The sequence below is a fragment of the Alligator mississippiensis genome, chromosome 2 (assembly GCF_030867095.1).
Source record: "Alligator mississippiensis isolate rAllMis1 chromosome 2, rAllMis1, whole genome shotgun sequence".
Classification (NCBI taxonomy): domain Eukaryota; kingdom Metazoa; phylum Chordata; order Crocodylia; family Alligatoridae; genus Alligator; species Alligator mississippiensis.
The window spans coordinates 118,345,016-118,361,263 of NC_081825.1; the positions used below are offsets into that span (position 1 = coordinate 118,345,016).

Sequence of the window (16,248 nt, forward strand, 5' to 3'; positions counted from 1 at the left end):
CACATGTAGATGCTGGAGGGTCTGGTTGGGGCATGAGGATGCCTCAATGCGGGGGTTGCCTGATTCCTAGACCAGTGCCGAAGCACCCTCACACCCCAGGCAGCCCGTCAACAGCCAGGGAGAGCAGCCCCAGGCTGACCCCTGGAGCAACCTGCCAGCATGCTGTGATCCCAGGCACACATGTCAATGCGTGCCTGGCAACAATAAGTTCTGTAGCTTATTGCTGCACATTAATAGGCATGTGTAGACACACCCCTCATGGATCAACCAGGCAGTTCAAGCATATCCCCACACTTTCAGTCTGCACTTTGCCTCCCCACATCTGTTTCTGGTCAGTGCACAGAAATCACAGAAGGCATAAGAAGATTCCTTGGGTATCCAGACACTTTCTGACCCTGCCTGGGAATGTTTTTTTATAAATATTTTGTAAAACAGAATGATGGCATTTAGTTGTGCAGCTAGGGGCACTTAACACATGTCATTTTAAGACAGGAGCTTCCTCCTGTGTAAATGGGAGTGCTCCGAGTAAGAGGTTTCAAGGCTGAAGTCAAATTTATTTAATCTCTAGCTACTGAAAAATCTCGTTCTGTATTGACTACTCCCTTTAAGTTTCTATTGGAAGTGGTTCTGGAGCTTAACAAATCTGTCTGGCAGTGTTGATGTGGCTGCTATAGTAACTCATGGGTATTTATCTATGGTTTTGACATATTTGTAGTTTCCCCAGTTAGAGGATCATTTGTTGCAGCTGCATTCGGTGAAGAGTCTGTGCAGAGGTAAATTCTCAGTTACTAATATGTTAGGTTAGAAGAAAAAAACCCCCACTTGTCATAATTTTCTAGACTTTCCCACAGCTGCTGATGGTCAAAATCAAATGTGAAAATCTTGAAAGTCAGTTTTAAATCTTTGTGTGCTGAAGTTTGACCAGTGCATAAAGACTTTTGTGCTTAAGTGCTAATGTCCTGGAGCACAGCTGCTGCCATCTTCTGCTGACCCAGTTGTCCTTGGGGATCCCAGCTGACTGACAGTAATCCAGGGAGTCAGCTAGTAGTCTTTGAAGTCTGGGCTCAAGATCCTTAGTCTCTGAGCCCAGACTTCAAAGACTGTTGGCTGGCTTCCCTGATGATACAAACTGCTGATTATCCTGGGGTTTCTGTTGTTCCTCATGATCTTCAGGCACTTTGGGGTTCTACTACATTTGTTTTCTTTATTTTGAACCACATTTGGTTGAATGTGCAAAGGTAAATCGTGCTCTCTTCTACCCACCCCTGATATCAGTAGCATTACTAGGGATTTTCATTGTGTAGCGGAGAACAGATTTTCACAGCCAATCACTTTGATTTTAAATGATACAAGAATGGAGGAAGGAGAGAATGACTTGAAATGCCTATGTTAGGGCCTTATTACACTTCACACTGAGCTGCACAAATGTTGATCGGTGCTAGTTCTAGCTTGAGTTTGGAACAGTCACACTTCAGGCTAGCAGGGACCTGGAGGACTAATACCACCAGGGGTCTCCTCTTATCCCTCAGGGTTCCTAAGTGCCCCCCTCCACCTCCAGGCATTACTTACTTGTGACTACCTGCACTGTCTGTCCCAGGGGAACAGGCAGGGAAGGGTTAACCTGCCTGCCCTGCAGCCACTTCTGCTGGGCTGCTGTTCTTCTAACCCTTTCCTGCCTGGTCCCCTGGGACAAGCAGTGCAGGAAACCACAAGTAAGTGGATGACAAGGGCAGGGGGGCAGTGAGTGGAGATCTGGGGAGCTGGGGACAGTGGGAGGGAGGGCAGTGAGCCCAGTTTGAACCAGTGGGGGAGGAAGGGTGGGAAAGGTGTATACACTAAGATCTAGAAGTCAAGCCTGGATGGTGTACAGATGCCGTGCTGTAGAGCTGAATCACATTCACATGGGCTGTCTGAGGAAACTGATGAGGATAAGATGGCAAGACAAGGTCCAGACACTGAGGTTCTCTCACAGGCAGGCATTCCAGGCATTCCAGATTGACCCACATCACCAGGATGTCAGATGAGCGACTGCCAAAGAAGATCTTCTATGGTGAGCTAAAGGAGGGAAAGCGCTCTCACAGAGTCCAGAAGAAATGTTTCAAGGACTCCTAGTCCGTCCTTGAATTGTTTCAACATTGACCTGAAGTCTTGAGTAAATCTCACTCAGGATCGTTCCACCTGGTGAAGTCTCATCCATGCTGGAACTACAGTCTATGTGCAGAAGAGAACTGCTGAGGCAGAGCAGAACTGCAAACAGCATACATCTCGCAACAGCAGCTCGTCTGCTGTTGATCAAGCAACCCAAAGCGGCATGTCTTGCTCAGCATGCCACAGACGGTTCAAAGCACAAATTGGCCTGGTCAGCCACTCATGTGCTCACAGAAACCAAACCAACCAATCTGGTCTGCCTCCCCCACAGTGATATCATGGTCATCTTTGAATTCAAAGGATGAACAACAACATATGCTAAGGTCTAGCTTAGAGTGGCTGCACCTTAGTGTAACACAAGCTGGGTAGCACAGATCAGAAAAAAATCCTGCCCTGGGATGCATACAGACAAGCGTGCATGTGTCTCTTGCAGCATCTCAAACCAGTTTGAGATGCTGCAAGAGGAATGCTAACTATGAAAAAATGTTCCCTGCACTACATATTTGCAGCAAAGTGTATATGTGGGGTTTGAGCTAATAAAAGTACTGAATAGAATAACACTACTGTTCCTATATTATCAAAAAATAACAAAATATGATTGTGTGGTGAGTTTGTGAAATAAGAGCTTTTTGTGCTAACAGCAGTTGATGTATAACAACGTTCCCTCTTCAACTGTTTGAATACACTCAACTTTCTGCCTCATCCCATTGAACGTAATGGAGATCCAATTTTTTCCATCATTATACACCTTAATTAAGAAAAGCCTAAATTGTGCATTCATGAGAATAAAAACAATCTTGATGGAATCCATGGGAATGAGATGTCATGTGATTACCAATATTTGAGGCAAAAGCACATATATAAATATGTGTATAATTTCAGTCACAGCCTAAAAACAGTACAGTAATTGCTTACTGTTCAGAGAAAAGCCATACCCCAAGAGAATGCAAACTAAGAATAGTTGAAGGATACAATGGTTTCTCTATAGTTTAAAGGAGCAGGAGAACATATCTGCAACTATAAACCGGCTCCTTTTTAAGAACACTGACAGTGCACCTAATCCTATTTCATTTATCAAGTGCCTAATTCAGTGATTCTCAATTGGGATTGTCCAGCACACTGAGATGCCATGCCCCTGGCCCTTATGTAAGGAGATAAATAAAGGCTCTCCTCCATCACACCCTGCACTTGCCCCAGCTACCCCAAAAGTGCCTATGGCTGAGTCTCTAGTGGGGTTTCCCCTGCTTGCTACTGCCTTTCCCTGCCCTTCCTCTCCCCCAGGCAGCCCCTATGCTGGCTGCCCCACATTCTCAGCAATGCAATCTGCAGTGAGTTTACAGGTGTGAATTCATGGACAGAGCCACATTTTGCAGCCTGGCTTGTCCCATCTGCTCTTTCCACTCTTATTGGACTGTTGGGAGGGGCCATAGGGGCAGTTGCTTATGTGTGTGACGCCACAGGAGCAGCCTCAGTGTGGGGGGCTGCTGTTGCTCTCTGAGGTATAAACCAGGAGTGGGGAGAAGGCAGACAGTAAAAAGAGCAGGGCACAGCAGGGTGAGATCCTTCCCCACACTGCCCAGAAGCGGTACCAGCTAGATCAGTGATATTCAACTATGTTGAGGTATTATGAGACATTGCTGCAAGGCTCCCTCCATATCTTTTCTGAATTTAGATTTAGATCAGTAGGACAAAGTTCAGAAAAGTTATGGACAGGATCCTTGATGCTAAAAAGGTCTAAATGGATATAAGTCCATCCTGCTCAAGTCCCTGAAAATTGTTAACATGACAAAAATCAGAATATTCCAGCAACTTAGCCTGAACACTAACTCACAATAAGCAGCAAGGAGAAGAAGGACTCCTATTACTTACTGCATTACCTGTTTACTGGGAATTCAAGCAGGATGCAATAGAATCACACTTAAGTGCCTAATAGATGGATTAGGACCTGTCCCAATGTCTTTAGGTTCATTAGTCCAGTGCTACTATAAATCAATATTAACGAAGAAAAAGAAAGCACTAGTTGTTGCTTTCAAACACAGTTAATTTCCACTTTGAGTAGAGGGGGAGCAACTGAATCTTTACTAGAAGCAGCTGTCTCCTTACCAAGAGCAAGAGACTTTGGAATCCCCAATCTCCTAAAGATCTGTAGTTAGCCCTACTATTTTTCTTACTTTTTATGAGCATAACAATGAGGGAGGGTGATGTGGCTGGCAAGACAGGATGAATTCCTTTTTCATTAAGTCCTGCTTAACTGAGTCATTGAATGCTGTTTCAGGGTAAACCAACAACAAGTGTGCTATTTAGACACAGCTCTTTCTCAGCAGAGTTCTTCAGATTACAGAGGCACCTCAATCATCCTTTCACTTGAGTCAAAACAACAGTACTGTTTCTCTTCAGTCTCCTTTGTTGGGCGAAATGCCATCTCTGAAAATAATAGTTATGAACACATGTAAGGCAAAGAGAACAGGATGGGTTTCAATATGGACAAGTGCAAGGTGCTACACCTGGGGAGAAAGAACTAGCAGCATACCTACAGGCTGGAGAACTCCCTTCTCGTCAGCACAGAGGCAGAAAAGGATCTTGGAGTCATTGATTCCAAAATGAACATGGGCCGAAAGTGTGGGGACGTGGTCAGAAAGGCCAACCGCACCTTGTCATGCATCCACAGCTGCATCACGAGCGGGTCCAATGAGGTGATCCTCCCCCTCTATGCAACACTGGTCAAGCCACAGTTGGAGTACTGCGTCCAGTTCTGGGCATCGCACTTCAGGAGGGATGTGGCCAGCATCGAGAGGGTCCAGAGGAGGGCCACTCGCATGATCAGGGGGCAGCAAGGCAGGCCCTATGAGCAGAGGCTATGGGACCTGAATCTGTTCAGCCTCCACAAGTTAAGATTGAAAGAGGATCTGGTGACTGTCTATAAACTGGCCAAGGGGGACCAGCAGGCAATGGGAGAGTCCCTGTTCCCCCGAGCGCTACCGGGGGTAACAAGGAATAACGGCCATAAGTTGACTGAGAGTAGATTCAGGCAAGATATCAGAAGGCACTACTTCACAGTCAGGATCTGGAACCAACTTCCAAGGGAAGTGCTGCTCGCTCCTACCCTGGGGGTATTCAAAAGGAGGCTGGATAATCACCTAGACAGGGCCGTTTGACCCCAGCATCCTTTCCTGCCCATGGCAGGGGGTCAGACTTCATGATCTACTTAGGTCCCTTCTGACCCTACCAACTATGAAACTATGAAAGTCTGAGAAATTGGGCTTTGATGCAGAAGGGCTTCTGCAGTGATAGAACGAAGAAATCCTGGTGCCTTCTACAGCAGTCCCAGGATTGCATTTGGCTTTCCAGGTTTTCTCTTCACTCACACTCCTGTGTCACAACAGGCTGGTGAATCCACATACCAGCACAGTCCTCAGATACACCCTTCTCTTCTCCCCTGTCCTTCCTTGCCCCCGCTCTTTCATTAAAAGCATAGCTATACAGTTGCTACAAAGTATAACCCCCATTTCTCCTTGTCCTGTCATCTGTTACCACTGAGAACAGTCTAGTTCTATTCTCATTGTAACCCCCCTTCAGGTAGTTGAAGGCTGCTATTAAATCCCTCCTCAGACTTCTCTTCTCTAAACTAAGTAAGTCCAGTTCCCCCAGCCTCTCCTCAAAAGTCACGTGTGCCAGCCCCCTAACCATTTTCATTGCCTTCCACTGGGCTTTCTCCAACTTGTCCAGATCCTTTCTGTAGTGGGAATGCGGGGGAGGGGGAAAACTGGATACAGTACTCCAAATGGTAGCCTTATAAGTGTAGAATAGAGGGGAATAATTATTTTCCTCTATCTGCTGGCAATGTTCCTACTAATGCAGCCCCAGTCTCCTTGGCAACAAAGGCACAATCTTGACTCATATCCATCTGATTGTCCACTGTAACCCCCAGGTCCTTCTCTGCAGAGCTGCTGCTTAGCCAGTTGGTCCCCAGCCTGTATCAGTGCATGGGATGCTTTCCTTCTAAGTGCAGGATTTTGTACTTTTCCTAGTTGAACCTCATGAGATTTCTTTTGGCCCAATCCCCCAATTTGCCTAGGTCATGCTGAATCCTAGCTCTACCCTCCAGCATATCTGCTCTGCTACTCCCTCCAGCTTGGTGTCATCAACGAACTTGCTGAGGGCACACTCCATCCCATCTTCCAAATCGTTAATGAAGATCTTGAACAAAACTGGCCCCAGGACTCACCCCTGGGGCCATCCACTTGATACTGGCTACCAACTAGACATCAAGCCATTGATCACTACCCATTGAGCTTGACAATCAAGCTGCAGCCTCCATAGCACCAAACCAGGACCTGAGTGGAAACCTTGAAGGTCCTTCCTGGACAGGCTCCTCACAGGTACAAGCAGAGGAAGGGTAGGAAGTGTCAGTGTCTCTGGAATTACAATGTCCTCCAGCCATATCTCTGGGTCTTCTAATCTGCTGCATCTACCCTCCTTATTCTCTTTCCTTCCCTAACAAGCTCCTTTGTAGCTGACTTTTTTTGTAGTTCCTTGATCCTGATGAGTTCCCTGTTTCCCTGCAAACCTCTTTCTTCTCAGCCAGTTTACAGTGAAGGTATGTGAGACAGAATTTCCAAGCAAAATCTCTAGCAAACTCCCCTTTACTCTGGACTCTAGTTAAACAAGGGGTTTAAGTGTTGGTCTAGCTGCTGAGTTTTAGCTGCTTAAAATAAAACTGTGTACATTAGCAACCCACCAAACAACCCTCAACAAGCCAAACACACAAGCAACCCTGATTCACTTACCTACCCAGAGCAGGATCTGGTGCCTTGTTCCTCTTTCCCTTCCTCCTCTTGCTTCCAATGAACTGCGTGCAAACTGCCCTGTTTGCTCTCCTTGTTCCCTGCTCCTCTGGTTGCTTGGAGTGTCTCCTTACGTACCTCTCCTGGATATGGATAATAACACACAATAAAACTAGTGGGACTAGTATAATACTGATAACTACTTTTCAGTCAGACTAGACCAGGAAAAATCATGTCCAGATTGCAATTAAAACTTTTTAGGACCAAGACCTGAACCATGTTCACTAACTCAGTTCTCTACTATGAGAAAGATTAATTATGGTAGAGAAAAGGATAATCCCCAAAAGAAAAACTGGGGAGAAAGGACTAACCAGTTACTGATCCTCCAGAAATGGGAAGAAAAATGCAAGCTTCTTAAATGGACCCTCATAAGACTAGCCAGAGATTGTTGCACCATTTGGCTTTGATCAGAAAAAACAAACAAACAAACTGCCCATGGATTAAGAATATTTGGAGGATAGGAAAGATGAGGTCTTGACATTTCACAATTTCCCACATATATTTCATAAAACATCAGGGTTTTTTTAAGTTTTGATTTTTGTACAAGCTTCATGGAAGACATTTTCCCCAGTGAATTAATTTCTCTTTTCAGTGTTCAGGTATTCTAGTCGTATGCAATTTTCTTCAAATTGTATAGTAAGGTTGCAATTACAGATATTTTAACAAAGAGTTAATGAATAATAGATGTTTTAAGTATGTTGTGGATATGAGCAGGATAGGTTATAAATGGCTATAAGTCTACAAATAAGTGCCATAATCATAAACAACATATTCATCAACAATAAATTCACCATTTACATTGATACATGTCTGATCATGTATTAAGCCTTTATAAATTGTATACTAATATGTCTTCAATATAAATTTTTAATACTACTACTTTAGTAACTGTGGCTATAACAAACTAGATCATGGGTCTGAAATCTTTTGCTGCCATGGGCTGCTGCTTGCAACTGGTAACATTGCTTCATGCTGCAGATTTCCATCCCCTAGTATGCCCAAACTGCCTGTGCTTACCCTTGCTGCCAATTCAAGTGGACAATGGTGATGGAAAGGGCTGCAGGTCAAAGGTTGCCAGCCAATGAATTAAATAATTACTTATAAGACTGGCAGAAAAAGACCCATTATGCAAACTACCTACAGGAGATAATAGCAAAAGAAGAAGCCTTTTGAGATCCTTAGATGGAAGGTACCATGACAACATGAACCATTTATTTTGTTCTCATTTCCAGTAAATGTGGAAGGGATGATCCAAAACAGAAGAAAAAAAGACAAGAAAAACTAATCCAGAGGAAAATGTCTGAAGTCCATTAGACCTGCATGCCGGTGGATTGCTCAGGGTAGGGATGGGGGGAGCAACATTCCTGAGTTGGGAATCTTTCATATGTGAAAACCCTGCAATCTACCCTGCAGGGTTTTAATGCAGAAACCAATTTAAAGTACCATGACTGAATAGGGGGTAAGAGGTTTTACCTCAAATAACAGCCCAGACATACAAGGATTTAATGATAATCATCAACAGCTTGAATTGCACCTGGATGAGAACAGGAAACCAGTGTAGAAACTAGAAGACAGGCATGATATGCTCATATAGAAGCTTGTCTCATACAAAAGATTGGAGTTCTCTGAAATAGCTGGAAATTCTCTTAAATTAGGGCCTGGTCTGGACATGATAGGCATGGATAATCATATTACTCTGTATTATAAGTGATGTAGGCAATGGAAGGTATTACTGCTTATTTGCTGCTACTTGAGATTTCAAGGGCAGAGATACATTTAAAAACTAGCCAAGGCTGAAAAACATTGCATCTTAAGTGAGCTTACAGCACAAGAAGGATAAAAACCTCTGAGATGAGCCCACCATAGCCCATTCCAATGCTTTTTTGATAATGTAAATATAACACTTATAGTGACTTCTTGTCCATGACTACACGTATCTTTGTATGCACCATAACAGATACGATCAAAAAACACGCATGATCTCTACTTGTGTTGTTACTGCGTTTTGGGTTTTGTTTCTACAAGATGTGTTATATAAAATTCTTAAAACATAATCCACACACACGGAATGAAATAAAACATAATAATAATTAAAAAGTAATGATAGAAAAAATGAATCTCTGAAACTATGCTTAAATGAAAAGCAAGTGAAAGAACACAATATCTAATCTTCTACTCAAAATAGCTAATCTAGCTACAGTCTGTAACATTATAGAAACAAAATCAGCCATATGCTAAGACAGGTCTCAGGACCAACAGGGATAAACCAAATTCTGTGTATGTTGAGTCACATAGAGCTCTTTCTCTTCTATACCCTTATCTTGGTTATACACTAAAAACCAAATTCAAGTCTGAAATAAGTAGGCACATTTCCACTGAATTCAACAGAAGTGCCAGACCAGGAATTAACCCCAAGAGAATAACAAGAGTATAGAATCTGCTTTCAATGAACAGAACATATGGAGTTGAAAGTTATCATCAAATTAATGTCACTACTTCCCATAGTGATATCACATATACATTAAACAGAAAGAGTAGCAGCATGGAAGTCTGTGTGATAGAGGTTCTACAAAAGTTGCTTAATTGTAATGTACATAAAACAAACAAAATTCTCTTCCTACTTGTCATTTATATTGGTTATGTTCTGAAGTAGTCCATTCAGTCATGTCCTTACTATAACGGTGTATCCCAGCCTTGACAAAACAGATCACATCCCACCTACACATTCCCATATCATACTCTCCAAACCTAGCAATGGCCAATAACGATTTTCTGTGGCATCTCTCTCCAACCACGCACAAGAACCCTATTCATGGCGTGCTTGAGAGTGGCCAGAAAGAGTCACCCTTGGGGATCTTCACAAGCAAATAACCAGGTTTCGAAAATGTGTGCAGGAACTGTTGGATAACCCATGCTGTGCACCCTCCCAGGGCACACTGGTAGCACAGTGTAGACAAGCCCTTAGTTAATGTAGGCAGGTCTCTGGGAAGGGTGCAGTGGTATAGTTGCTGACCCCCTTTGATTCCTGCTCCACCCAAAGTTTAAAACCAACTGCCTACAGTGGCAGCAGCATTTCTGTTCAGGCAGCAGTGGAGGAGTCATTTAACTTTACGACTCACTAAAATCTACCTGATTCTTTCTAAACTCTTCATTCCACACGTGTTAATGACCCTTTCTTCGTCTTTTTTTAATGGTCTTAATGTTGCACTAATTATTTCTTAGTGAAATTTCTTTTCTTAGAAATAATTTCTAGAAATTATTTCTTCTGCAATTCTGCTGTCTTCTAGCTTCTCCTGGTAATGTAGCAGCTCCTATTACCCAGCCCTGCAGGCTGTTTTGAGGCATTTTTCCATGTGCTCTGGAAGTGACGGGCTGGTTCTTTATTTAGAGTGGCTCTAACAGCTGCTCTAACTAAAGCACACACAGCATCGCGTGCATCAGGACCCTCACACTTCAAAACAGTGGCAGGGGTGCTTTTAACTAAAACTCATAGAACAAGCTTTAGTTAAAGCACCCCTGCCACCATCTTGAAACTCAGGGACACTGATACATGAGACACAGAAGCTGGCTGGAGCATGTTAATTAGCATGCTGCAGCAGACTCTATTAATCAACTCTGCTGTGATGCACTATAATTACAACGCATCAAAGCAGCCTCCCCGCATATATACAGACACACCTTAGATAAAACCATTAACCCATGTGTGGAAACATTAACTCAGATGTGGAAATAATCCAGTGAAGCACTGGATACACTGTCAAGATGGTCAAGAAGGCTTGCTTTTGTTGTATGAATCTGAACGAGATATACATTTAACTCTACAGAACTAAATCTTTTGAGTATGTTTTGGCTAGTTTGTTGTGTTTTTTAATACATAATGCATAATAAAGCAAATGAATGCACATTCAAAGTTATATTTTATATTCAATCTCAAATTTAAAAAGTTAGCCCTAGGCTCCTAGCATATTGGTAAAGCTTTTAGTTTGTTTTTTTTACCTGGAGAAAAATATGTGTTGCATTATATATGATGATGCACCACACCATCTGTACCCACTTTTCAAAAGCCTAGATCTGCCTATGAATGTAGGTATCTGATTACTAGCATGACCCACAGATTCAGTTCCTCACAAGATCAGCATACCCCTTCATTCTATATAATCAGATATATCAGGTATTTTTCTGTTCATAACATGTCTTGTGGCTTAAACCTGAAACATTGTCTTATCTACACCATGTGGACAGCAGATGTCTGCAGAAGCAGAGTAGGTGTCTGATGTAGAAACCACGTGTCCTTCACTAAAATTTCATGTCCCTATGCTTTCTTGCAGGAAGGCAAGCACCAGCTGTCAGTAGGATGACTGGCATAACATAAATATAATCAAGCTGACTGTTTACACCAGCAGCTGAGGTGTATTAGCCATGAACTTGCTATGTCTTTTTACATCGGTATGCAATGTACCTTTAAATCTTAAAGAACTCTGCAGTAATCTCTAAAGGATCCTGCTATCTGCAATCAAGCAACTCTTTTTGAGGGACTGAGCTACAACAGCTTATAAAGGAAAAAAAAAACATGCATTGTGGTCTCTCACATAAACTTGACTTTTGTTCTTTTTTTCTTGCCATGTTCCACTCCAAGTGAATTTTATTGGTGAATTAAGGAAGCAGGATTTTTGTCTTTATATAGAAAACACAGCATTGCAAGCAAATCATTGTAAAGGAATGCGCAGGGAAGAAAAGCTGTGCCTTGCCAACTTCAATAAATCCAAACTGAAGTAAACATAAAAATCAATTGAAGGTACAGTACATGCATTCCTCATAGAAAATGGAGACACAAACAAAATCACCATAACTATTCTACCTGCAGTGTTCATGGTTGGCTGCTTAGAGCTTCACTGCCACATTTCTGTCATAGAGTTATGATGCAGATCAAAATCCATCCAGAGTCCATGGCTCCTTTCTATGCCCTGTAATTGTAGCCTCAGGATCACAAGACCCATGGCAGCAGCAGCAAACATTTGAGTTAATGAAGGAACATTCAGGCAACAGTGTACTTTTATTTATTCTATGTAAACATTTTCAAATAAAATCACTTTAAACCGGTAAGTAGTCACTGTTAGATGATGCATTTTCCAGTAAGAAGGTATCCTCAAATCTAGTTTAAACTATTCAACTAAAACAAAACAAAACAAAACAAAAACAAAAATCAAAAAGCCTACAATGGTTTTAATTTAAAATCTATTATTTTAAATGCACAGCCAGATCCATATATATATATAATTTAGAACTGTTGAGCGTTTTGCAAAACACACAAAAGAACTAAGTGTTAAAGGGAGCTTCCCTGACTGTTATTGCCATCTAGTGGTCTTACTCTTTAGTTCTTGGCTGTATTATCTACATAATCAGAATGATCAAATTTTGGTACATTTGTTTCATCTTGGAGATATATTTAAGTACAGAGCTCCTCTTAGCCTTGTAATTTTTTAGAATAATGAATAAACCTGGGTTTATAAGATGTTATTAATCATATCACAGTAATGGCCTACTTCCTGACTTTAGTATCTAACTCTGAAGTCTCTCAGAGGAGAAAGAAAAAATGTTTTTCGTGAGCTATTTTTCTGGAAACCATTCAAAGGTACGTCTGTTTGAAAAACCAAGCTAATAATATTTATCATAAGCAACAGCCACGCACTCCATTGCCCTCACAGTTGCATCAAATGAGTTTGAGTGGTTTGTCCAAACCTGAGTAGTTTTATCCGTCTCACAGGGAATCTTCCTGCTGCATTGATAATGGTGAAATAAACACTAAAAAATGTTAAAGCCAGACTACTGATTTTGGAAATGAGAAAGATAACTGGTACCAGCAAAACAATGGAGGCCTGTGTCTACACTGCAAAATGCAGCTATGCTAGCCCACATGGAGTTTCATGTTGGCAGTAATTATTCCAATACCTGAAATAGCTCGTTTAAAGCTAGTTCCCATATCTCTGTACTACCCAGGAATCTGCAGTGTACACATATCCTGAACAAGCCAGAATTTGAGAAAAAGCAGTTCTTTGGCTGCAACAATATGAATATAAATAGAATTTGAGAAAAGAAGTTGAGTATGGGAAGAAGGCTGACAACATATATGAACAGTGAAAGTAATAACCATAGCATACTACCAAAGTAACAGGCTGTATCTTCATCTCTTTCATGCTTTGGACTTCTGGGAGGTATTACATGGCCCAGTTTCTAGATGAAGGTAATTTACAAGCCTGTAGTGAGGGCCAAAAATCAAGTAAACCTATATCAGACAGAGTGTTCATAACAGAGAACCTCATAAAGGAATATTGAAAAAAGTCACTCAGTGGATTACAAAGCCCATTCTCTGAGGAAGTCATTGAAGTCAAATAAATTCCATAGGTCTTTCCTAAGCAATAATTTAGGTGCAGTTAATATGCCCCCAAATAGCAATAAGAGCTAGATGCAGAGGTCATTTATTAACGTTCTATCAATGGGACCTTTATTAGCTTGCAAGCCCCTGCTTCAAGAACTATCCCAGTGCCAAGGATTCAGAACATCAATATGGGGGAGTAACCAACCTCGCTAGAGTCATCCATGTCAAACAGCCAGCAAAGCAATACTGAGTAAGTAAATGTCTTTGAAAGATACTTAGCCTAGTGCCTCTGCTTCAAGCCAAAACCAACATTAAGGCTTGCTAGAAAGAGGGAAATGTTTGCTTTCTTCTAATAGAGCTTTTCATATGAAGTATGATAGCCTCATTTCTTCTGGATATTAACTCTATGAAGTTTAGTACACAGTCCTTTTTCTGTGGTTCACCTCTTCAGTTCAACTTTGGGTGTGGGGACATATCAACTGCCCCACATGATGCTGCTCAGAGGCAACTCATTAACTGTCTGGGGGTTGGGGGCAGAGGAGAGTTGAGGGTATGTCATCCACTCTAGACCTGGTGGGGAAGGATGTGGTAAGGTGAAGCAAAGTCTTACCTTCCTGGGCTAATACTGCAACTGCAGCTGCTGTACCAACATCAGCAGCCCGAGTGCCCTGTTTGCTCCCCCCACCAGTCCAGATACATGCATATTGGGTGCAGGGCTGTGCTTGCTCTCACAAAGGCTCCTGGGGGTAGGGTAGGGAATGGGAAAGCACCATTCCCTCCTTCCCCAACCTGATCCAAGATGCACTGCTGCACTACCCAGCTCCTACAGCTGGGAGCAAGGGCAGCACAGACTGGCCACAAACATTGCAAAGACTCCTGGCAATGGGGATTCTAGCGCTCCCAGTGCTGATGCCCAACTCGCCACATACTAGTTACTCTACTGGTGTTGCTCATCAATAGCAAAAAGCAAAGCTAAAGTAGACAAAATGTAAAACACTCACTAGAGGGGAAAGACATGTTGCTTTGCAAACTTTTTCTGCTAACAGCTTTCTCATCATTCGTGGAACAGAACACAAGCAGACTTTAAATGAAATATTTCCATATTGAACACTCTACAGAAATAGTATTTCTTAAAATTAATAGATGTCCTTAACCCTGATGCAAAAACCTGACTTGTTAAACCAGCAGATTGACAGTTAGAATAGTCTTGGTTATCATACAATGCCTGCTTGCTTTAATCCACCTAGCCCATGCTAATAGTATTTGAGTTCACGTTAAGAAAACAGAAGGTTCCACGTACAGGCATATCGAAAAGTTTACTTCTTGCTTCTTTCACTCATATACATTGAAGGACTGTTTCAAATCTCATTGCTAAGCAGAAATTTCTGTTATGCATTCTAATATAATCTTTATTCATCTGCACACACCTTCTTCAAGTTTTATCTCTGGAGTAAGGATTCAAAGCATCAGTAGTAGGGGGTAATCCATTCCCCCAGAATTATCTATTCTAGACAGCTGAATGAGTAATATTGAATAGTAAAATGTATCTAGATCCATAGCTACCAAGGATTTGGGGGTTACAAGAAACAATGGCCACAAGCTAGTAGAGAGCAGATTTAGACTGGACATAAGGAAGAACTTCTTCACAGTTCGAGTGGCCAAGGTCTGGAACGGGCTCCCAAGGGAGGTGGTGCTCTCCCCTACCCTGGGGGTCTTCAAGAGGAGGTTAGACGAGTATCTAGCTGGGGTCATCTAGACCCAGCACTCTTTCCTGCTTATGCAGGCGGTCGGACTCGATGATCTATTGAGGTCCCTTCCGACCCTAACATCTATGAATCTATGAATGAAGGAGGATTTCTGTTTAAAAACTGATGGCAGGATCTGTCCTGTTTAGACCCATGACCTGCAATTTTCCCTGTTTCACTTTAATCATTTCACTACTTTTTTTTATTTTTATTCTTAGATGTTACTCAAGGGGCTTTCTTATATTATTCTAAAATTCATATTCCAATGTATTGGGTTTAATATGTAAATGCCTCACAGAAGAGTTTCAAAATGCATTCAGCATCCTTCTCTATTTTCTGTTGAACTGTCACATTTTGGTGTTTTCCTCCAAACTACAATCAACCCTTCCACCCTTCACACATTAGGAGCTAGATAAAGATTTCAAATATGGAGCTGAGGAATTTAAATGAAGACCTCCCAGCTGTCCCCTGACAGTCTGATTACATTGTGATGACCCTTGCCTGACTTGTTCACAACATAAAGATTCAAAGCACTACAGAATTTCTATCTGTACATGCAAGATTTAAAGAAAAGTTCCAAGATGTAGTTGGGATAGAGAAAGGGATGTGTATATATATGCATACATGACTTTATTAAGGTTCCTTTGATGTTTCCTGAAGGTGTAATATTCTCCCTCTTTAATAGTGAGCCTTGCCTTTCTTCCCTCAAAAAGTGATAGTTCACTTTGAAAGCAGAGATTTATACTGCAGTCTTCATTTAAACCTTATGTAAGGAAATAAAATCTTTATGTCCACACATATTTGAGCTCCTACCTTCATACATTTATAGTGTGTTACATTTCCCAGCTTTCCCATATTTAATGTTTTATAGCCTGTTCTCCAGATTCAGGTAGTAAAAGGTTGGAAGGCAGGACTAAACAGAAAGCAGGCTGCAGCTCTCTATTTTAATTAGAAATGGACCAGGGCAGGACCCTCCAACCTGTATAGCTCCACAAGGGTACCACCAAAATCTATACTGAGAAATGAGTAATCTGATATATCACTTCTGCCTAAATGTATAGTTTAGGAGAATTAAACCTGAAGAATTTAACCTAAAAATGAATTGTTGTGGATGGGCCAAGTATTGTCTCATCAG

General features: G+C 41.9%; 1 long non-coding RNA gene across 2 annotated transcripts in view; it reads right to left on the reverse strand.

Moving 5' to 3' along the window:
- The window catches only part of LOC109284821 (uncharacterized), a 105,102-nt gene that overhangs the window by 83,186 nt on the left and 5,668 nt on the right, over nt 1–16,248 (reverse strand). Inside the window, exon 3 of one of the 2 annotated variants that reach the window (XR_009459845.1) lies at nt 6,940–7,075. This is a non-coding gene — a long non-coding RNA (uncharacterized LOC109284821). Of the gene's footprint in view, nt 1–6,935; nt 7,076–16,248 lie in introns of both variants that reach the window. The other variant, XR_009459844.1, reaches the window with a different exon arrangement.